Source organism: Gigantopelta aegis, unplaced genomic scaffold (assembly GCF_016097555.1).
Source record: "Gigantopelta aegis isolate Gae_Host unplaced genomic scaffold, Gae_host_genome ctg2904_pilon_pilon, whole genome shotgun sequence".
Taxonomy (NCBI): Eukaryota; Metazoa; Mollusca; class Gastropoda; order Neomphalida; family Peltospiridae; genus Gigantopelta; species Gigantopelta aegis.
In genome coordinates this window covers 2,780-27,699 of record NW_024533088.1, presented here as the reverse complement: position 1 = coordinate 27,699, position 24,920 = coordinate 2,780, and the positions used below count along the sequence as shown (strand labels likewise).

The 24,920-nt window shown below is 31.6% G+C and overlaps 1 pseudogene; it reads right to left on the bottom strand.

The window, feature by feature from the left end:
* Positions 1-933: 933 nt before the first annotated feature.
* Positions 934-17,946, bottom strand: LOC121391732 (annotated as a pseudogene).
* Positions 17,947-24,920: the final 6,974 nt, after the last annotated feature.

Here is a 24,920-nt window from a genome sequence, read left to right as displayed (position 1 = left end):
AGAGAGAGAGACAAGAGTCCAGACTAACTGAAGATAAAGACAAGTAGTACATGTAAATGTAAACTAACTGCATATTAATATTGCATACTGAGTCTGTTGTCTTGGCAACAAGTAACCACACCTCTAAAATGCAAGGATAACACAAGATACTTCTCTTAATATTGACCTAATATAAAAATTAATTATATAATAATTAAAAGGTCAGTTATTACCTTGTTATAATGACCAGCTTCTTGTATTCAGACACATTAGACGATTGGCAAAAGTTTCAAGAAATAATGTACTACAATTACAACTTAATGGGGATGTGACAATGACATCATTATGATATCACCTAACCTAGTACTCTGTACTTAATAAAGGACAGTTATTGTCGTCCAATGTACATGATTGACTGGTGGCACTAGTTTGTGTAATATTAATTGTAGTAATAGGTTGTTTCATCATCATTATCATTATACTGCTATTATTATATGTCAGACAGGATGTGAAACATAATAAAAAATTTTTTAGTTGATCAACATTCACTATTTTTGGAAACTAATCCTAATAAAGATTAAACAATGTTTAAGTACTCATACTTATATGAGCTTGTGTTAACTGATGTACTGTTTATCTATAGATTAGATGACGATAATGTAATGAATATCTATAAGTCATGCTGTCTACATCTGTCTAAAGTAACTGACGATATTTATGATGAATATAAATCATCTAAATGTGTAAGATTAGTTATGTACATGATTATATGTAGAATATAATTAATATGTTATTAATTATTATAGTTAGTTTATACAGAGTTGTTAGAGTTAATCAATCTAAAAAATTAATATATTGTTTTATTAATCAATTTTGTTAGTTTAATTTGAAAAAAAAATTGGCACTCATCTAACTACTTAGTTACATAATGTCATAATATAAGTTTATATTTAGTTAAGAGTGACGAAGCTTCATCTCAGAGAACTTTAACGAAACAGACCCTCTCCAGTGTTTCCAAATAATTCCTTTATGATTATTACTCTCTCTTCCAGTGTAAAGTCCATTAAGATTTGAATCATAGCATGCATTATACCACCATCCTCCTCTGAATGTTATTGCACAATTGCCAGATCCAGCTCTATCATTGTCACTATCTTTAGTGGTAAATTTGCATCCATTATGAATCATCAAGCTATCACCAGCTGTCCCATTATATTTACCTAAAGTAAGAGTATATTTTGTAGTAATGTCTCCAATATTGAATGCAGAGTACAGAGCATATGCTTTATTGTTTTCAAAGTCTTCGAAATTAACTTGTAAACTGTTTATTCTATTGTAAGTAAGTCGATATATTTTATTCAATCCTAGCCAAATTCTCCTGAAAGGTTGCCAAAACCTTCATTATAATCTGTCCAGTTACGATAGAAGTTAATGGAGCCATCCATTCTTCTTTGAATAACAGTCCAACCACCACCATCAGTCTCCATATAACAATAGGCCTATAAAATGATAAAAATAACTTTTTATCTGTTTATCCTTTCTGTATAATAGCTAGTTATCCATTTATCTATCTAAGTAAACAAGTATATACCTCAAATGGAATCCCTCCATCAGGATTAATAAGATATACACCACTGATAGTATAACCTGCTTCATACCAGGTCTTACAATTTTGATTTTTGTATTCTATTAAAAATGTTCATTTCAGAAAAGCAAACTGAACACTTACTTTGACAAGCAATGGGAAGTACTGATGGACAATGACAACTTTCTTTCTTCCATTCTGTATCAATGAGAATCTTTTTCCAAGATTATAGACATTACAGCAGTACTGTTCATATAGTGATGGATGATGTTGTTGCAATATTGTGCTGTAATTTGCCATAGTAGGAAACATTCCTTGACTTAGAAAATCACATATTTTCCCAGTATATCCAGTGTTACTGCAATCGCATGTGTATATATTGGGAGCAGATCCTATAATGCATCTTCCTCTGTTTCTACAAGGATGTTCTCTTAAACAGATGTTAGTTATAATGCAGCCATTGCATTCAGAATTTATCTCTTCCCAAGGTCCACAATCACTACTAATGTAGTGACAGCCTACAGAGAAAGTAAGATCTGTTATAAACTAATGCAACCTAACTCTACCTATTTCATAGGCAATGTTGCTCCAATTTGAAGTTGGTGAATTAAGGCAGTTAATATTTGCCTGAACAAGTCTTGATAATGGAAAGTTTGCAAAAACAGTGTTACTAGCACTAAATCCTATAATAGCATTAGTTCCATTCCAATCAAATAGACTACATTTGTATGTAAAAATAACATATGTCTTGTTTCCTTGAGATGCCAATACAGCTTGAAAGGTACTGCTATTAATCTGTTGCCATAAGCAACTATAACTACAATATATATAATGCATCAGGTACACATACTTTATTGCTTGTGTTTATATTCATCCATTGAGCTACTAGTATCCAGTCTGCATTAAAGTTGATACTGAAGTTATAAGCTAGGTAGTTATTGACTAGGTTAATAATAACTTCAGTTTTTTTAATTATATCACTTTTGATGATAGTGTAGTTAAGTTCACCTGCAGAGTTCATGTTCCAATATGGAGCAATTACCTTAGCAGGTATTGGGAATGTTTGTGGCATATGATCAGTGTAGTTTTGTTCAAAGCTTATTAGCCCATTCTTACTAACCTAAAAATGTATTATTAATATATATGTGAAAATATATTAAATTCTATTATATATAATGCTTACATATACTGCAGTATAGGTCATATTTCCAAATTGTAGTGGTGATGGGAGTAAAACAAACTGAGAGCTCTCATCCACTCTATGACTATTAGATAAATTAAACTCCAAAAATGGTAAATAAAGGGTTGGACCTATATTATAATCGTATTATCATTTAAATATTAACACAAAATGTCTTACCTTCACAACTATAATTTGCATTTTTATTAACACAGACTGTATCAGAATCACATTGAATATCTTCCATCACACATTCATTAATATCTATGAAAAAAATTGTACAATTTAACTGTGAATTAAGAGTAAAATTAATAAAGACTATTTCTTAAGTGAAATTAGACAATCATGCATTGTATTGCCACTTACCATTACATGTTATTCCATTTCCTGTATATCCACTTTGACATTGACATGTAAAGCTACCTATTGTGTTTGTACAGATGGCATTTTCATGACAATTATTACTTTTTTTACTGTTACATTCATTGATATCTAGTAAAACAAATAGTTTACAATAGAGTTATTATGTCACTTACCATTACATGTTATTCCATTTCCTGTATATCCATTTTGACATTGACATATAAAGCTACCGTTTGTGTTTGTACAGATGGCATTTTTATGACAATTATTGTTTTCTCCACTGCTACATTCATTGATATCTAGTAAAACAAATAGTTTACAATAGAGTTATTATGTCACTTACCATTACATGTTATTCCATTTCCTGTATATCCATTTTGACATTGACATATAAAGCTACCGTTTGTGTTTGTACAGATGGCATTTTTATGACAATTATTGTTTTCTCCACTGCTACATTCATTGATATCTAGTTAAAATAATTCATTTAGAATCGAGCTATTATGTCACTTACCATTACATGTTATTCCATTTCCTGTATATCCATTTTGACATTGACATGTAAAGCTACCGTTTGTGTTTGTACAGATGGCATTTTCATGACAATTATTGTTTTCTCCACTGCTACATTCATTGATATCTAGTAAAACAATTAGTTTACAATAGAGTTATTATATCACTTACCATTACATGTTATTCCACTTCCTGTATATCCATTTCTACATTGACATGTAAAGCTACCATTTGTGTTTGTACAGATGGCATTTTCATGACAATTATTGTTTTCTCCACTGCTACATTCATTGATATCTAGTAAAACAATTAGTTAACAATAGAGTTATTATGTCACTTACCATTACATGTTATTCCATTTCCTGTATATCCATTTTGACATTGACATGTAAAGCTACCGTTTGTGTTTGTACAGATGGCATTTTCATGACAATTATTTTTTTCTCCACTGCTACATTCATTGATATCTAGTAAAACAATTAGTTTAAAATAGAGTTATTATGTCACTTACCATTACATGTTATTCCATTTCCTGTATATCCATTTTGACATTGACATGTAAAGCTACCTATTGTGTTTGTACAGATGGCATTTTCATGACAATTATTGTTTTCTCCACTGCTACATTCATTGATATCTAGTAAAACAATTACTTTACAATAGAGTTATTTTATCACTTACCATTACATGTTATACCATTTCCTGTATATCCATTTTGACATTGACATGTAAAGCTACCGTTTGTATTTGTACAGATGGCATTTTCATGACAATTATTGTTTTCTCCACTGCTACATTCATTGATATCTAGTAAAACAATTAGTTTACAATAGAGTTATTATATCACTTACCATTACATGTTATTCCATTTCCTGTATATCCATTTTGACATTGACATGTAAAGCTACCGTTTGTGTTTGTACAGATGGCATTTTCATGACAATTATTGTTTTCTCCACTGCTACATTCATTGATATCTAGTAAAACAATTACTTTACAATAGAGTTATTATGTCACTTACCATTACATGTTATACCATTTCCTGTATATCCATTTTGACATTGACATGTAAAGCTACCTATTGTGTTTGTACAGATGGCATTTTCATGACAATTATTTTTTTCTCCACTGCTACATTCATTGATATCTAGTAAAACAATTAGTTTAAAATAGAGTTATTATGTCACTTACCATTACATGTTATTCCATTTCCTGTATATCCATTTTGACATTGACATGTAAAGCTACCTATTGTGTTTGTACAGATGGCATTTTCATGACAATTATTGTTTTCTCCACTGCTACATTCATTGATATCTAGTAAAACAATTACTTTACAATAGAGTTATTTTATCACTTACCATTACATGTTATACCATTTCCTGTATATCCATTTTGACATTGACATGTAAAGCTACCGTTTGTATTTGTACAGATGGCATTTTCATGACAATTATTGTTTTCTCCACTGCTACATTCATTGATATCTAGTAAAACAATTAGTTTACAATAGAGTTATTATATCACTTACCATTACATGTTATTCCATTTCCTGTATATCCATTTTGACATTGACATGTAAAGCTACCGTTTGTGTTTGTACAGATGGCATTTTCATGACAATTATTGTTTTCTCCACTGCTACATTCATTGATATCTAGTAAAACAATTACTTTACAATAGAGTTATTATGTCACTTACCATTACATGTTATACCATTTCCTGTATATCCATTTTGACATTGACATGTAAAGCTACCGTTTGTGTTTGTACAGATGGCATTTTCATGACAATTATTGTTTTCTCCACTGCTACATTCATTGATATCTAGTAAAACAATTACTTTACAATAGAGTTATTATGTCACTTACCATTACATGTTATACCATTTCCTGTATATCCATTTTGACATTGACATGTAAAGCTACCTATTGTGTTTGTACAGATGGCATTTTCATGACAATTATTTTTTTCTCCACTGCTACATTCATTGATATCTAGTAAAACAATTAGTTTAAAATAGAGTTATTATGTCACTTACCATTACATGTTATTCCATTTCCTGTATATCCATTTTGACATTGACATGTAAAGCTACCTATTGTGTTTGTACAGATGGCATTTTCATGACAATTATTGTTTTCTCCACTGCTACATTCATTGATATCTAGTAAAACAATTACTTTACAATAGAGTTATTTTATCACTTACCATTACATGTTATACCATTTCCTGTATATCCATTTTGACATTGACATGTAAAGCTACCGTTTGTATTTGTACAGATGGCATTTTCATGACAATTATTGTTTTCTCCACTGCTACATTCATTGATATCTAGTAAAACAATTAGTTTACAATAGAGTTATTATATCACTTACCATTACATGTTATTCCATTTCCTGTATATCCATTTTGACATTGACATGTAAAGCTACCGTTTGTGTTTGTACAGATGGCATTTTCATGACAATTATTGTTTTCTCCACTGCTACATTCATTGATATCTAGTAAAACAATTACTTTACAATAGAGTTATTATGTCACTTACCATTACATGTTATACCATTTCCTGTATATCCATTTTGACATTGACATGTAAAGCTACCTATTGTGTTTGTACAGATGGCATTTTCATGACAATTATTGTTTTCTCCACTGCTACATTCATTGATATCTAGTAAAACAATTAGTTTACAATAGAGTTATTATATCACTTACCATTACATGTTATTCCATTTCCTGTATATCCATTTTGACATTGACATGTAAAGCTACCGTTTGTATTTGTACAGATGGCATTTTCATGACAATTATTGTTTTCTCCACTGCTACATTCATTGATATCTAGTAAAACAATTAGTTTACAATAGAGTTATTATGTCACTTACCATTACATGTTATTCCATTTCCTGTGTATCCATTTTGACATTGACATGTAAAGCTACCGTTTGTATTTGTACAGATGGCATTTTCATCACAATTATTGTTTTCTCCACTGCTACATTCATTGATATCTAGTAAAACAATTAGTTTACAATAGAGTTATTATGTCACTTACCATTACATGTTATTCCATTTCCTGTATATCCATTTTGACATTGACATGTAAAGCTACCTATTGTGTTTGTACAGATGGCATTTTCATGACAATTATTGTTTTCTCCACTGCTACATTCATTGATATCTAGTAAAACAATTACTTTACAATAGAGTTATTTTATCACTTACCATTACATGTTATACCATTTCCTGTATATCCATTTCTACATTGACATGTAAAGCTACCTATTGTGTTTGTACAGATGGCATTTTCGTGACAGTTATTGTTTTCTCCACTGCTACATTCATTGATATCTAGTAAAACAATTAGTTTACAATAGAGTTATTTTATCACTTACCATTACATATTATTCCATTTCCTGTATATCCATTTTTACATTGACATGTAAAGCTACCTATTGTGTTTGTACAGATGGCATTTTCGTGACAGTTATTGTTTTCTCCACTGCTACATTCATTGATATCTAGTAAAACAATTAGTTTACAATAGAGTTATTTTATCACTTACCATTACATATTATTCCATTTCCTGTATATCCATTTTTACATTGACATGTAAAGCTACCTATTGTGTTTGTACAGATGGCATTTTCATGACAATTATTGTTTTCTCCACTGCTACATTCATTGATATCTAGTTAAAATTCATTTAGAATCGAGCTATTATGTCACTTACCATTACATGTTATTCCATTTCCTGTATATCCATTTTTACATTGACATGTAAAGCTACCTATTGTGTTTGTACAGATGGTATTTTCATGACAGTTATTGATTTCTCCACTGCTACATTCATTGATATCTAGTAAAACAATTAGTTTACAATAGAGTTATTATTATATCACTTACCATTACATGTTATTCCATTTCCTGTATATCCATTTTTACATTGACATGTAAAGCTACCTATTGTGTTTGTACAGATGGCATTTTCATGACAATTATTGTTTTCTCCACTGCTACATTCATTGATATCTAGTAAAACAATTAGTTTACAATAGAGTTATTATTATATCACTTACCATTACATGTTATTCCATTTCCTGTATATCCATTTTTACATTGACATGTAAAGCTACCTATTGTGTTTGTACAGATGGCATTTTCATGACAGTTATTGTTTTCGCCACTGCTACATTCATTGATATCTAGTAAAACAATTAGTTTACAATAGAGTTATTATTATATCACTTACCATTACATGTTATTCCATTTCCTGTATATCCATTTTGACATTGACATGTAAAGCTACCTATTGTGTTTGTACAGATGGCATTTTCATGACAATTATTGTTTTCTCCACTGCTACATTCATTGATATCTAGTAAAACAATTAGTTTACAATAGAGTTATTAAGTCACTTACCTATACATGTTATTCCATTTCCTGTATATCCATTTCTACATTGACATGTAAAGCTACCTATTGTGTTTGTACAGATGGCATTTTCATGACAATTATTGTTTTCTCCACTGCTACATTCATTGATATCTAGTAAAACAATTAGTTTACAATAGAGTTATTATATCACTTACCATTACATGTTATTCCATTTCCTGTATATCCATTTTTACATTGACATGTAAAGCTACCTATTGTGTTTGTACAGATGGCATTTTCATGACAATTATTGTTTTCTCCACTGCTACATTCATTGATATCTAGTAAACAATTAGTTAACAATAGAGTTATTATGTCACTTACCGTTACATGTTATTCCATTTCCTGTATAACCATTTTGACATTGACACATAAAGTTACCATTAGTGTTTGTACAGATGGCATTTTCATGACAGTTATTGCCTCCTCCACTGGCACATTCATTGATATCTTTTAAATAAGACAGTATTACTTTGGATTTTTACTATAATTTGTGATTTTTACAAATTTTGGAGAAATAGCTTTAATATTGTAATAAATTCCTTTACTGCTATATTGATTTTATGTCGTGCAAATGACTGTTAAAAACTCAATTCATATACTTTATTGATAATAGTTGACATTGCTCGTAATCATGTTTTAACTATTATTTATTAATTTTTATCATGCATTAGTATCAACAAACCTCACTAAAATTGCACGGGTTCACACAAAACTGAAATATTGTGTCAATAACATTAGATAATATGAATTATTATAATTAAGTTGCATAGCTGCATTAAGTAATGGTGCCATTTAATTATTTATCTGACTGCTTGTAATAACTATAAAATCTAATGTCACATTATTTACTTTACTTTTTGATAGGAACTTTTAGTATTACCAATAATTTTGAGTAAAATTATTATACAAGATCAAGCCTTACCTCCAAATATTACTGAATTGTTGCTAATAGCCACACCAACATTTTGACAAAACGGCAGATTTTTAAAGAAGAATTTTGTAAAACTATTTTGCTTACTTAGCTATTTTCATGTTTTACATTGTAAGATGATGATTCACTCAGGTTTTTCATAATTTTGACAGGAGGTCTAGATTTCTCATAATCTTTTTTATTTCCTTAATTATTTGGGAAATTATTTTTTTCTTTGTTAGTGAAGGAATTGGTTAGGATAATATTATTGTTTTGAATTTGCAGTAAGGGCCGTAATTCAATTAGAACACAACCGCATCTTGTTAAAAGCTATCGAACCTTTCTTCCATCTATATGAAGTAACATAAAATTCTCACTCAGACATCACTATGCTTAAATTGTACATAAGCAAACATAGATGAGATCTACTTGATAGTAAAAGATGAGTCATTATAGTCAGCATAGGTAATTGATAGTGAACTCACACGAAAATATAAACAACTAGTAATGGAAATTATATATATATATATATTAAGTACATTTTAAAAAGGTTAATTTTTGAAGCTGTGGTGAGTTCATAAGGTAAAAGATTTTAAAGACAAATGGTAAAAGAGAGAAATCACTCAAAATATGAGTTTGTATATGCAAATGATTGATTCAAAATCATAGATTGAGATTGGTAATCTGAATATTACAAGATCAATGAAATGCAATAAAGTGCTTAACTTGTCGCGCTCTTATCCAGAGACGTTCTTTATTCTTTTAGCCTTTTCAAGTGATCTATACTACAGAATACAGACTCCAATTCTCCAATGACAGCTATAGTGATAGTATTTTTACTTCACACTCATTGTATCGACAAATATAACTGCCAAAAGTTAATAAAACTGTCGTAACTTTCCAAAGAAATATTTTTAAAACAATTCTCACTTTAAAAAGTTGGATAATGTCATAAGCTGTATGCAGGAAGTTATTATTGAATTCTTGACTCTTTACTGAAAGCTGTGCTTTTATCAAAGGCTTTTCAGAGTTTTAAAGCTTTTTGTTCATTTGATGCTCCTTTTGGCAGTATTCTTGTGAAGTACAGCAGTTTTGCTACTGTCCACTATAGTTTGGTGGCTACCAGTGCCGTGTTTACCGAGTTAAAGCAGTTCAAAGCCATTTGCCAGGGTAACAGACACACACACACACGATGACAGACTATAGTACCCTCGCTATGCGCCCACTCACAGCGAGGTTAATCATTATCTAAGGTTTAATTGGCGCATATTGTGCTAATTGTGGTAACTGTGGTTTAATGAATTTGTTTTTTGTGTATATAAGGTTCTGGTTTTTGTATTTACGGTGTACTGTAGTAGAAATTTAGTTTTGTTTTTGTGATCTGTTATAAATGTTACTTTTCTTTGTTGTGATCAACTTTTGGTGAAATATAACAAATTGGTGACGAGAGTCTTGGTGATCGGACACACAATGAAATTTGTCAGCATTTATTGGTACAGTAGGAGAATTCCAACAAGAACGAGAAGATTGGACACAATATTGTGACAGGTTGGAGTATTACATTCAATCAAATGGGATAACTGATGAAAACAAGAAAAAGTCTATATTTTGGTCATAATAGGACCCCCATTTCTTAAACTGTTGTGTAACCTGGTATCACCAAATAAACCACACGAGAAGACACTGCAACAGCTGATAACTGTATTGTACCAACACTACAACCCCACACCCTCGGTTATCGTTCAAAGATTCAACTTCCATATTAGAACTAGAAAACTGTCAGAGTCAATTGCAACATTTATGTCAGAATTAAGATCTATTGCGGAATTTTGTAAATTCGGTAATACGTTAAAAGATATGCTAAGAGATAGGCTGGTATGTGGCATTGAAGACAATGTTATTCAGAAAAGGCTACTCGCGGATCCTTTAACTCCTGCTAAGTCTGTAGAGATCGCTAAAGGAATGGAATCAGCAGCAAAAAATTCGGCTACTCTCAATCAAGATAATCAAAGTATCAACACCTGAGGGCCAGTACATCAGGTTCAAAAATTGTCCACCTTTATAAGCTGGTATCGTTGCAGTAGACAAGGTCACACCAGCTGAGAGCATGTAAATTCAAGGATGCTAAGTGTTTTTCTTGCGGCAAGATTGGACATTTAAAAAAAGCATGTCACCAGAAGACAATAGTTCAGAGTAGACGACAATTGCAGGTAACCCCGAGACAAAAAATTGTTAAACGTATTATGGCACAAGTTGATCCAGAAAACGAAGGAGAAAATGAATATTCTCTGTACGCTATGGGATCAACGCCAAACCCATTGATAGTTGATGTTACTATAGATGATATTCAAGTGCCAATGGAGATAGATATGGGTGCATCAGTATCGTTAATCTCAGAGAAAACATTTCAACAAAATTAGACAGAAAAAAAATTGAAAGCTTCATCAGTTCTGTTATGGACATATACCGGACATACGCTGGAAGTAAAAGGTTGTATTGAAATAAATGTCAAGTATCAGAGTCAAGAGAAGCAATTACCATTATTAGTCATAGCTGGTGAAGGACCAAGTCTGTTAGGACACGATTGGTTAGCACACATTAAATTAGACTACTCATCTTTGCACAACATCCAAAGTGAAAGCATTAGAAGAACACAAAGCACTCTTCAGTGAGGGTTTAGGTACACTCAATGATTACAAAGCAACATTTCAAAACGATGACAAGTCAGACATAAGTACTGTAAGGCAAGACCAGTACCCTATGCTATGAAATCGTTAGTGGAAATAAAACTAGAAAGATTATGTAAAGAAAGAATTATTGAACCAGTGTCATTCTCTGAGTGGGCAGCTCCAATTGTAAAACCAGACAGGAAGTCAATCAGAAATTGTGGAGATTTCATATAACAATAAACCAGGTTTCAAAGTTGGATAGCTATCAGATTCCTAAGGTAGAGGATCTCCTTGCAACATTAGCAGGTGGACAAAATTCACCAAATTGGACCTTAGTCTCGCTTACCAGCAAGTACATCTGGCAGAACAGGCCAAGCAGTATGTCGTAGTTGATATACTTAAAGGATTATTTAGATATACCAGCTTGCCATATGGTGCCCCTGGCATCTTCCAGAGAGTAATGGAGAACATCCTCCATGGTTTATCACACACAGTAGTATACTTAGATGACATCATGATAACTGGTAAGGATAATGTCACCCACTTTGAAAATTTAAAAGAAGTACTCTTCCAACTAGAAAAAGCAGGCCTCAAAACTAAGGAAAGACAAATGTTCATTTATGGTACCATCACTTACATACCTAGGACACAAAATAGATGCAGAAGGTGTACACCCTGTACAAGATAAAGTCAAAGCAATTCAAGAGGCTTCGCTCCTAAAACGTAAATGAATTAAAGCATACCTAGGATTATTAAATTACTACCACAAGTTTTTTACCAAAGTTGTCTTCAGAAATAGCACCATACTAAGGAAAGACTGTAAATGGAAATGGACTAAACTAGAGCAAGAAGCCTTTCAGACACCTTTTATTGTCGTCACAACTATTGGTACATTTTGACCAAACTAAAGAACTATCTTAGCTTGTGATGCATTGGGATATGGAATAGGTGCTGTTCTAGCTCACAGAATGTCAGATAACTTTTTGCAAATGGAAAAAGAAGCCCTGGCTTGTGTCTTTGAAGTCAAAGGATTTCATTCATACTTATTAGGACATCCCTTTATATTAGTGACAGACCACAAACCACTCCTCAGTCTGCTAAATAGCAAGAAGGCAGTCCCAGCACAAGCCTCAACAAGGATTCAGAGGTGGGCCTTGACCTTAGCTATGTATGAATACACTTTAGTTTTAAACACCAATCAGCATTGCAATGCACTTCCTCTTAAAGACACAGTTGATACACCACTCCCTCAAGAAACAGTTTTACTATTACAGTTTTCACCAGTGGCAACCTCTCAAATTCGTACTTGGACATGTAGAGATCCTGTATTATCCAAAGTAATAAAGTACATCCAGACTAAATGGCCAGATAGAGGAGATAATGTCAACATGAAACACATTCTTTGAGGAAAATGCAATACTCATTGCAAAGTGGCCGTATTCTTTGGAGAAACAGAGTTGTGGTACCTCATCAAGGACGCCAACAATTACTGCAAGAGCTTCATCAAGCTCACCCTGGCATATCATGTATGAAAAGTTTGGCAAGACTCTATATATGGTGGTCAGGATTAGATCAAGACATAGAACGGTTAATTCAAAATTGTCATGTTTGTCAAGTTAACAGTAATACCAGCAAAGGGCAGATATTTCAAGGTTGGAGACATACCGTATAGCGGCTTTTTTCTGGTTTTTTCTATAGCGGCTTTTTCCTGGTTTTCGTGGTTGAGAAGCAAACCACGAAATATTTACTCACAAAAGTTAATTAGATGCAATGTACCACGCCCATTAATGCGTACATGTGGTTGTACGCACGTTACCACATTGTTGATCAGCGAGTCTTAGATTCAGTATGGCCTTATTTTGACACTTCAAGAGGTTGCCAGTTTCTCTCTGGCACTCAAGTTGTTCCCTAAATTTAGCATCCCAGATCCCTTTGTACTGGTGGTAGCCTCGTATCATGGCTTGAATTTCGAAGTACGCCATTTGTACATCTCGTGTATAGGTGTGGTTTAGACTAGATCGCTCGACCAAGAAATTTTACGACGAACCAAGAAAATTTTTGACAGCCACGAAAATTTTGCCCCCAGAATGTAAAAAGAACCGACCAGCATGGGTAGTAGATGAAATATTGAAGAAACGAGGATCCATCTTGTTTGAATTCAAAGTGTTAAATGGAATGGTCTGGTGTAGACATGTAAATCAGATTCGAAGCCGTACATCCAAGTATGAAGAACCATGGAGTGACTGGGAATCAGAAGTCATTTTTGGGATTTCCTATAGACATTCCTGATAATGTTTCATCACAGTCACCAGTGCTAGTTGGCCCAACTACTCAAGGGACTACTACTGTTTGTCGCTCTACGACAACCTCCTAATTGCCTGTTACAAGGATACACTTTTTAAGGAGGGAGGAATGTGGTAACTGTGGTTTAATGAATTTGTTTTGTGTGTATATAAGGCTCTGGTTTTTGTATTTACGGTGTACTGTAGTAAAAATTTAGTTTTGTTTTTGTGATCTGTTGTAAAACATTACTTTTCTTTATTGTGATCAATTTTTGGTAAAATATAACACTAACATATGAAGACAAAGATTGTTCCCTGTTCAGTAACATATATAACTACATATATAAGTCAACCTAGGAGATATGATGACCATTCAGCGTAAGGGGATCAGGAGAAGGTGATGGTGACTTACTCCTTGATATAATCAAACAATACTTATGATAAAAATTGACACTAGCGTCTACCATGTCTATTGAGTTTTAATTATTCATTTAAACAATTTATGTGAAAAATGCTTACAAATAAATATTATATTAAACGTGGGCGTTGGTTTCAGATAATCAAGATAAAAAGCAACCTCACGAGGTAGAGCAAGAGTTTCCAGCCAAACAAAAGGTAATCATATGTTAGTCTAACGTATTAGCAACTACAAATTCGACACTCCTGTTTTAGCAAAAGAAATCAGCGCTTTTTGTAGCAGTCAATTTAATTATATTATGTTATGACGTAACATATGTAGTTTATGACGTCATGGTAGCTAAAGGTTAAAGGTGAAATACACATTTTCAACCTTGAATTGTCTTGAATTTATTAAGATCTAGGAAACATCATTATAATTTCTGTTGCCATTAAAAACAGCCTAATGTGCAGCTAGACCTTTGCTTAGACAGGAAGGGGTAAGGTTAACCGTTTACACTCTAAGCAGAAACATGTCTCTTCGCTCCATTCTAAGAGACAGCTCTCGGTGCTTCACTTCATTGAGCAATGGAAAGTAAAATTTGGAATTGGAATGTCCACCTTTGACTTCTGTAGGTTTACCATGCATAGTGCAGTTACTGTATGTTCAACAGGTACTTGAGTAAACCATAATGTTTATACATAGTAGCATAATATCGGGTCCTTCTTGGTGTAACTTGTACTATGATGATGACATCACTATGTGTCATAAGGTTTGGTTTAGGGTGTAGGTGATGGATTTAGATGATGTCATCATATATGATGACATCACACTACCTGTCATTAAATGATGATGTCATCAGAGTGAAGTTACACCCATAATATCTTTTTGTGTAAATTTCTGACTATGAAGCCTTCACTTGGTTGTTTATCACATGGTTAATTAATACATAATTATTACAAACCATAGTTATAAAATATTACATAACTAATAAAATTACTTTTTGACAACTGTACTATGCTTGGTAGACCAGACCCTTTTTCTCTAAGCAAAGGGTCTGACCTCGTGAGAATAATGCTAAATTTGATTCTATAGTATTATTGTATACTAACCTGTATCACAACTATTTCCAGTCCATCCACTATCACAGCTGCAAGTATTTGGTGGTCCACAATTTCCATGTACACATCCTTGAGAGCATGTTGCTAAATTTAACGTAATAATATCAACATTTTATGTCATCAATGTCATACCAATACAATTAGGATATGTTCCAGTATATAGTGGACAACAGGTTGATTGTTGATAGTAGACAGCTACTTGTGTATAAGCCCAACTCTGTGAACTTATTTGTCTACACAATGTATATGACATAGGTCTTCATGCTAACAACTAGCATGAATAACAACAAACCTGTATGAAGTACAACGACTACGTGACCACCAGCCACCACATCCATATGAATACGCTTGAGAAGAGTAGATAGTGATGGTGTATGAATTGCTTGTATAATAGACTTTAGTTTGGTAACAACTATATAAAAGGTCAGATGAAATCATGCAGTTTATACTCACCTTACCTTTGACTTGCAGAGAGTGTGATCAGGATTGCTACAAGTACTGTGATACTAAGGACTTTCATGTTGAAAGCAAATTATTAAATTATGATCACTGCAAGAAGAAGGCAGGAATTATATTATACTGGATGCAACACTGTAAAGCTTGAGAAGTTACTTTAACCAACTAAGTGGTGGGATACTATGGAATTCAAAATTTACTCACAATATAATTACTACAAACAACAGATTGCAAGAGCTCTACTGATATTGAATTATAGATTCCATAGTAATCTATCATTTTAAATTACACAATTGTTGGTAAAGTAACATATCAAATTTTCACGTGTATTATCAAGCAACAATGTTACAGACCTTACTAAACTTAAGGTGTCATTAAACTAAAATGTTTTGATAATAATACTAGGATTCTACACATACAATTAGCTATTGTTAGAGTTGTGTAGACGTTAATAATATTAATCATTATTGCTCTCATAGTGTTACAGTACTCAGCTGACAGCATGTGTGGTAGCTAAATAATGCGGTTACCTCTTGAAAGCAATTCCATTAATTACTAATTGTCACTATTAATAGTAAATAATTTTAAAATACCTGTGAGTAATGGGTGTGGTCACAATAACTGAAAGAAAGGCTAAAAATACAGCTAAATCTGTGAGTTAACAATACCCTTAATTGTTAAAAACTTTGCCATTTCTAATATGCTGCGCACATAACACAGGGAAAATTTTCACTTTACAACGTTTGGAAAATTGATGTTTTACGTTAGTTGTAAAAGCATGGAAGAAGAAGAGGTTAAAATTAAGGAATACAGTCAGAGTGAACAGCCATGGCCATATGTGGCTCCTGGTTCCACTTATGGCCCTTAGCATTCTTTTGTGGCCCCAATCATTTACCTTGTCAATTATATAATACTGTACAGAAATACTCGCAGTACTACCAAATAGAGTCTATTACAAAATTTCTTTATCACATAGGGACAGCAGAACTCTTGAATCATTTCCATGGAAATCAATAAAATCACACTAATTTATAAAAAAAATTAATATAATTATTTACCTAATACTAAAAAGTGGCCTTAGCTGAGCCACCCTTCCTTAATAGTCACCCCTGGTGAAGAATTTGAAAGAAGGTACATCATCTTTCAGTACTATTTGCCAAGTTGTGTGAACTGCAAAATTAAATTCTAAAGTCTTTACATAAGTATTTGTATAATTTATGTAGCTACTTCTACCACTTTGCCATCCACTATTAAAAGTTATTAAAACCCTGGAAGATGTGAGATTTCTTGTCTGTTCACTGTACACGTGAGATGAGTTTGTGAAGCCTCTGAAGAATGAATTAATGCCTGCATGAAGAGTTTTGTCAGTGAAGGTCAAAACCAGTTCATCTAAAAAACCATTGCATCTCTGTCCATCTTCAATATTAATAACCAGGCAACTATAGAGATATCATTCCCTTCGTACAATGTCAGTCAAGGTCATCAGAAGAATCCTATTCTCCAATGAAATACAAACAGTTCCTATGCCACTTGCTATAAAAGACTACAATACATAATACATACACTATAATGAAGACAGGTGAAGTTTATGAAATATCCTGTGATGCAACTTACATCAGACAAACCGGTACTTGAATGCAACATATCAGAGAACATCAAAGAGCAATAAAGAAACTGGACACCTTGCCCAGTGCCTCACCAGACAACTGAGAGAATCTAGCAATCTTGCCTCACCACACTTTTCTCAGGTGAAGAGATATCTTATACTGTAAAAAAATGATAAGATTGGTCGATTTAACCAAAATATGGTTTTTGCAGGTTGCATGTAAAGTAAACATCATACTGTATTTATTCCAAATGTACTATCAAATTTACTGAACATTCTTAAGATACTATATAGCAGAGTATCTGTTTAGTCAATCTGTTAGTATGTTTGGAATGAAAACAGTATAACATAGCTGAGTCCTTCCGTCCATTGAAAGACAGGTCACACAGGTGTACTTCCAAGCACTTACCTCACCCTCCAGTCTAATTTCCGCATTCATATTTCTTAGAGGCATCATTTTTTTATAGACTGGACTTAGATATTAATGGAGGTAACTATAAATATAATAATTAGGATTCTATGTTTATTATTGTTAAAAAAATAAAGATTCATCGTTTTGACTTATTCATAGTGAGTGTATGCATTGTTTTAAGATACAATCGAAAAATTATCAAACACACTTTGAATTGCACATAAAATAAAGCTCAACAAACAGCTTTCAAAAAGGAAATATATGTGGTATCTAAAATTATCCTATTTTAAATTTCTTTGGGACAACCCTCATGTCGCATTTTATTTTTATTTTTGCATCTTACCTTAAACCTTGTTGATCACAGATAAGTTGAATCAACAAATTTATTTCTCAGTAATATATATGTTTTAGATCTTTTGATGATGATTATATAATGACTATATAAGTTGATATTAAAATTTTTTAAAAGAAACATTGTAAGTTGTTGGTCTATACCTTGCAATACAAGAAATACTATTTTAAAAGAAAAATCTGAATGCAGACTTGCGTGACAATACTAGAATTCTGGCTTTACAATCATTTATGGCAGACGCTAATGACTTTCAACAACATTTTTATATATTTGCTGTGGTTAACTCATCAACAAAATAGACCAATTTAATAATTCCATTATCTGTACTTTTGGAGAGTGCTGTAACTCATGTCACATACACAAATAGGTGATCAAGAATATACAGCAAATAAAACAAAATTGTATTCAAAATATGTATTCAAGTTATTTTTTTTCTGAAATTTGAGCAATTTGGTTCACAATTGTTTATTAGAAAAGAGTACTTATTAAACGGCTCTATAATATTATGTATTTGTTGTGAACAATGTGTTAAAGAGTATGTTATAAGTGCATTCCAATAAAGTAACTAGCTTACTAGGATGAATGCTTTGCTGTCTCCACTCTTTATATACTTATAGTCAGGTTAGAAATTTGTTGATGGAGGTGTAATAGATGTACATAATGGCATTTTCACTTGTCTATAATAAACTGGTTTATCCTTGTGTTTTGATTAATATCTCCTGTCCAACAACACCTTCATGTACTCATTCATCTCTACATTTAATATCAAATATATTATATAATAAATAATATTCACTTTCAAGACACCACACTAGCTTGTGAGTGACAATTACACTAGATTTTTCACAATCTAGATCATATACCTCCATCATATAATATATGTTAAGCTCCTTCCAATATTGAATTTCTCTTGGCCATGGTCTACTCACCTTTGAACGCTTGTTATATTTCAAACTCTAAATTTTGCTTAGATTCAATGCAACAATCTTTCATAGAATCTATCCTTTCTTATCTTGTATTGTATTGATAGCAACAAACAAACAGGTTTCATATATATATATTCTTTTGGTCACCTCAAATATTTTTACAAAAGTTTAAGATGACCAGTAAAATATAAGTTCTAATTAAAGCAAATTATGTTAACATTTATCACACATGTTAACACTATACTGCTATTAAGGTATTTATTGTCATCTAATATAGAAGTCAAGGAGTCATGTTATATGACTTTCCATGTTATCATGCACTATAAAAATTGATTGATTGATTAAATTAATACATGGTTATATAGGTTGCATATGCAAAATATAAACCTAATACTATTTTGATTACTGATGTATTATGAAATTGATGGTTATGTAGCTACATAAGCAGTAGTACATTAGTAATGAAAACAGTATGATGATTATTTTTTGACAAAAATAAGTTTGCAACTGCAACCTATATATAACCATGTAATAGTTTAAATCAACCAATCAATTTTAACAGTGTGTAACTTGAGAAATATTGCATAACTTGTAACTAAGTAACTCCATGTTTTTAGTATTATTATTTCATCATAAAATCTTATATTCTTGTAACACTCTGTTACAGTGTACATGAACATTAATGTGACTGGTAATTAAAGTTACTACAAACAACAGCAAAATGAAATATTACTTAAGTATTTAATGTTATGTGACTGTGGTGGATGGAAAAACTGCCACAATTAGAATGAGTATGCTAAACCTTGTAGATATTAATAACGGCTTAACTGCCTGCGCATGCAATGAAATCATTTTTAGATGAAATACTTGTCAACTGCAGTAAACATATGGACAATTCATTACATGTATGTATATTTAAATTACTGTGTCTTAATTAATTTTGTGTATTAAGAACATATGCAGTATGTAAGTGAAAGTTTTTTTTATTTGGTCTCCAACTTTATATTATTTAATCCTTGAAAAATCTTTTAAGAGATTGCAAATCACTAGGCTATTGACAAGTAAATATAAGCATCCACTTCATTGGCTTCAAGTTTATACATAAAAAAACTTTTTTCATTACAGTGTGAGTAGTTAAATATGTATAAATATAAAGGAACTTTTTTCACAATCTTAATCAAGCACTTCTCTTATCCCTTAGGAGATTCATGCCTATTTAATTCATTTAACTTAAAAACTAAAAACATGAAAAAAAAGATAGGTTTAAAACTTTTACTAGAAGCCTTGTTGGGCAATTACAATTTTCAAATAAATGAAAAGTATTAATGACAGATTTTTATTGATGTTTTCTCTATTTTATTTCAGGAAGAGAACGATAACTTATGAGTATCGGAGATCTGAATACACAAATGTTAAGATAATGTTTGGTGTTTGTAGAGTACCATCTGAAAAGTCTATGTCCTTGTTAACATATTGTACTAATGTCATTGTGATTATAGAGTATCAGAATAAATTAAAGGTTTATTAGGCAAAGCATGGACAATAGTTGGAGTTAAATTTTCATTATGTAATGTTGAGAAGAAAGAGAGAAAACTGGAAGTTTATTAAACAAATGCAAAACTACAAGGAGAGAAATCATAAATACTTATAGGTAAAACTGGCTGTCTAAGTAAGGTTTAAAGGAATAAATACAACAAGGGAAACATAGTATAGATTATTGGTTAATTACATTAGTTTTATTAATAGATTTATTCTTTCTGTTCTTTTTAGGTGTAAGATCTTTCAGAATATTACAACAAAGTAATTATATGGTCATGTAGAATAAAATGATGATAACATTGTATATAGATATATATATATATAGATATATATATAGTATATATATATTATATTATATATATATATATATATATATATGTTGTCTTATAATTGGTTTGCATTGTCTATTCTGTGTATAGTTCATCAATGACTATCTTGTGTAAAAATGTTATTCATCTAGTTAGTCAACTTTCTATAGTTACAGGTATAAAGTTATTTCATGGTTTTATAAAAACAGCTGAAGCTTTAAATGGTAACTAGTACAAGTATGAAGATAATGTATTCTGATACAATATCTAGTTGTTTATTTTTATTTTTTTTAAATCATGTCTATTTATTATACTAAAACTGCAAAGATATGGAGACATGATTATTTATATATTTTTATTATTTTAAAACAATATATTATGTGAATATCTCACGGTCTTCTAAATTTTATGTACCTTTCAACAATCTGATTTTTGGTTAGCTACGAAATCCTAAGTACAATTTGCGCATGCTCACAAATCTATAGAGTGGTGTCAGACAATCTGAAATCAGGCCTGTGTGCTAGCTTAAGAGAAGTTGCTTTGGTCTTATCAGTAATTTCCATTTTTTCATCTTAATTTTGAAGAAAGTCTTTATAGTTTCTTTTAAGTCTAAGAAGACAATTGATATCACTAGCTTGCATTGGTAATTTGGTTTTTTTGACATTGACAAATTTATTTGAAGTAGTACTACATGTGCCTCTACTTAGATGTTCTCTGCTGTTTATCTGGTAAGTATTGTATGTATAGTATAATTGGAATTATATCCAAATCATTAAATCTTCATTATACAGATATCTGTATTCTCTGGCAGTTCAAGTGAAACTGTAATATACTGTATCTTCTCTGCTGTTGCATCTAGTAAGTAACTGTAACTGAACTTGCAAGTACATAATAACCTAAAGGTTGCTTCTATTAACAAGATTACGTAATTGCCAACTATTACCTTTTGTATTTTCATCACTATGTGGCTACTGCAAATTTTTTAAAAGTTTTCTTGTACTTGTTCGTTTTGTGGGTTCATTATTCTAGAGCAGTGGGATTATCTAGGTAACCCTCTTTACATCATGTAATGTCTGATACTGCTGATAGTACTAATGAATGGTCTATTGAAAACAAATATTGCCTATAATATAGTATGTTCTACTTTGTATTCACATTGTTGATATAATTGATATTCACTTGTTACTAATTGGTCTTGTGACATTAACATGATGTAAGATATGTCTAGAACATAACAAATATTGAAAATGCACTGTTGAATGACTATGTGTCTAAGCATAACCCGTTGCCTAGTAATATGAAAGCTTGTTCTATATATGTTTTGTAGGATCACAGCTCTAGAGCAGTGGCTTATCTAAGTAGCCCTCTTCAATGGTCTATTTAAAAGAGATATTGTCTATGTTCTACTTTGTGTTCTCATTGTTGATATAATTGATGTTTACTTGTTACTAATTGGTCTTATGACATTAGCAAAGGTGTATGTCCAACACTCAAATATGTCTAGAACATAACAAATGTTGAAAATGCAACGTTGGACAACTCTGTCTAAGCATAACCCATTACATAGTGGTATGAAAGCTTGTTCTGTATATGTTTTGTAGTCTCATTCCTTGTCAGAGCATATAAATGAGTTTCTATTTCTTAAGAATATAGACCCTAATAAAATATTGTAGCTAATTAAAACTTTCTTAAAATCAATACTATCTCCAAACCACCAATCTAATGTCATAATTTTTTTGATATGGTAATTGCCAAGAGCTTTTACATTAGTCAACTGATTGAATGGTTCAGTGAAATGTCACCTTAGTTTTTCTATGATTTGGTTTGGTATGCTTATAATGTACTAATTACTTTACTGTGACCCAGGAATCAAGGTATGCAAACACGTAATCAGTTATATCCACTGTAAAAATGTTTACTTAATGTTTAGCAAGGCAATGAGGTTAAAGAAAGGCTAAAAACAGACATATTTAAAGCAATTAAAAGATCTGTATAAGATGTCTAGAGCAGTGTGAAGTGAATAAGATCAACGACTAAGGCATACAAAGTTATGTTACAAGTGCTAAAAGAGTAATATATGCTGAACAGACTAATTGATCAAAGTTACATTTACAATATCAGCCAAAAGTTAAGCACTATATAAAGGGGTGTAAAAAAAAATTAAAAATGTTATTGTTAGTTTTGCAAAGATAGTATTAACTATCAGTAACGTAACAGTTGTAACAGAACACTGTACCTTAATTTTGAATATTACTATAACCTAACCTTAGACATTACAAAGTAAAGGTATTAATTTCACATTGAAGTATAAGATTTCATTTCTGGCACTATAGACATTTTCTAAATTTAAAATAATGTAATTTAAAAAGTGGAAAAAAAAGTCATCATGTCAGTGACCAACTCTTCTTTGCAATTTAAATTGTACCCAATGTATTATGTGTGGCTTCAATGATACAAACCATTTACATTTATGCCTTGAATAAGCATAGTCTATTGCAACTGTACTAGTGTATGTATCTATGCATATATTCTATAGGCTATGCTATCAAGAAACATGAATTTTCTTGTTCATTTACAATATAAACCATATCTATCCATGTTATATAACCTTTAGGTTCTGTCATGTCTTCACCTGCGCAACCATTAATCACAACTCAGCACATTCATTATGCTAGTACTGACAAAACAGAAAACCAACAAGGCAGTCTAACCTAACTCTACACTAACTGAAGCACCTCACTCTGTCACACAGGTAAGACCTCATAAGATTATGACATAAATGCCCAGCCTGTTGATAGATATAATTAAATATTATTTCTAAATTAAAACAATAAACATGGTACAAATTCTGTGTTAATTACAATTTAAATGGAAAATACAGATAAATGTTAGGATCATAATGCAATATAATTCGGACAAAACATAATTTGCATTAATTAGACAATCGATAATTAAGTAATTAAGAAACATGTAGAATCTTTTCGTGTTCAGAAATTGAAGGAACAAATTTTCAATAAATTATATTATTGGAATATACTAGATTTGCACAGGGGTGGTGATCATGTTATTGCAATTTGGTCGACTACAAAAGCCATAGACTATGGTTGTGCAAGTTCAGTAAAAGGATTAAGAAAAGCTAATTTGGAATTTCAAAGTCGAAATTAAGTCTAGAGACACTTCATGATATACTGCCATTGTAACATGACTGACGGGCTGTAGTTGCTCTTATGTGAAGAATGACAAGACCATGATTTCTTATTAGACACCAAGGAAAAGTATCAGAACATTGGTATGGTTCCAGCAACACAAGCTACCGTCTCCAGTTTATAGGTTACTTTGTCTCCACTTCATCAACAACTACTCTCGTGACTTTGTTTGCAGCCCAAACAAAGGAAGTATCAGCAGCCATGTCAAAAGCCTATTATGGCAATATTCTCAAGCATACCTTCAACTACAGTGAGTTTGCAGCAAAGTTCCACCATCAATTATTTCACAGGTTTCTTTGCCTAGCAACTAATATTCATTGTAGTCCATTTCCTTTAGCCCATTACCACAGATGTACTCTTTTCTTATCATTGTCTATAAGTCAATATCAGATTGTGTTGCTCCAGTGGAAGTCTCAATGTAGGATAACACATCATAAACTGTACCCTCACAGACATTAAAATATTACATCTACCATTTTATCATCTGCTTAGTTAATCTAAGGTGACGTTGATCTACAGATGTGTGCGTTTTCACACAATTCAAAACCGCACACATCTGAAGTAAAATGGACTATACAATATACTGAAATCATTCTTTGCTGTGTGGTTGGTTTATAGAATCATAAGGATTTTATGGCCTTTATTCAGTTTGTCACTATCAGCAAAATAA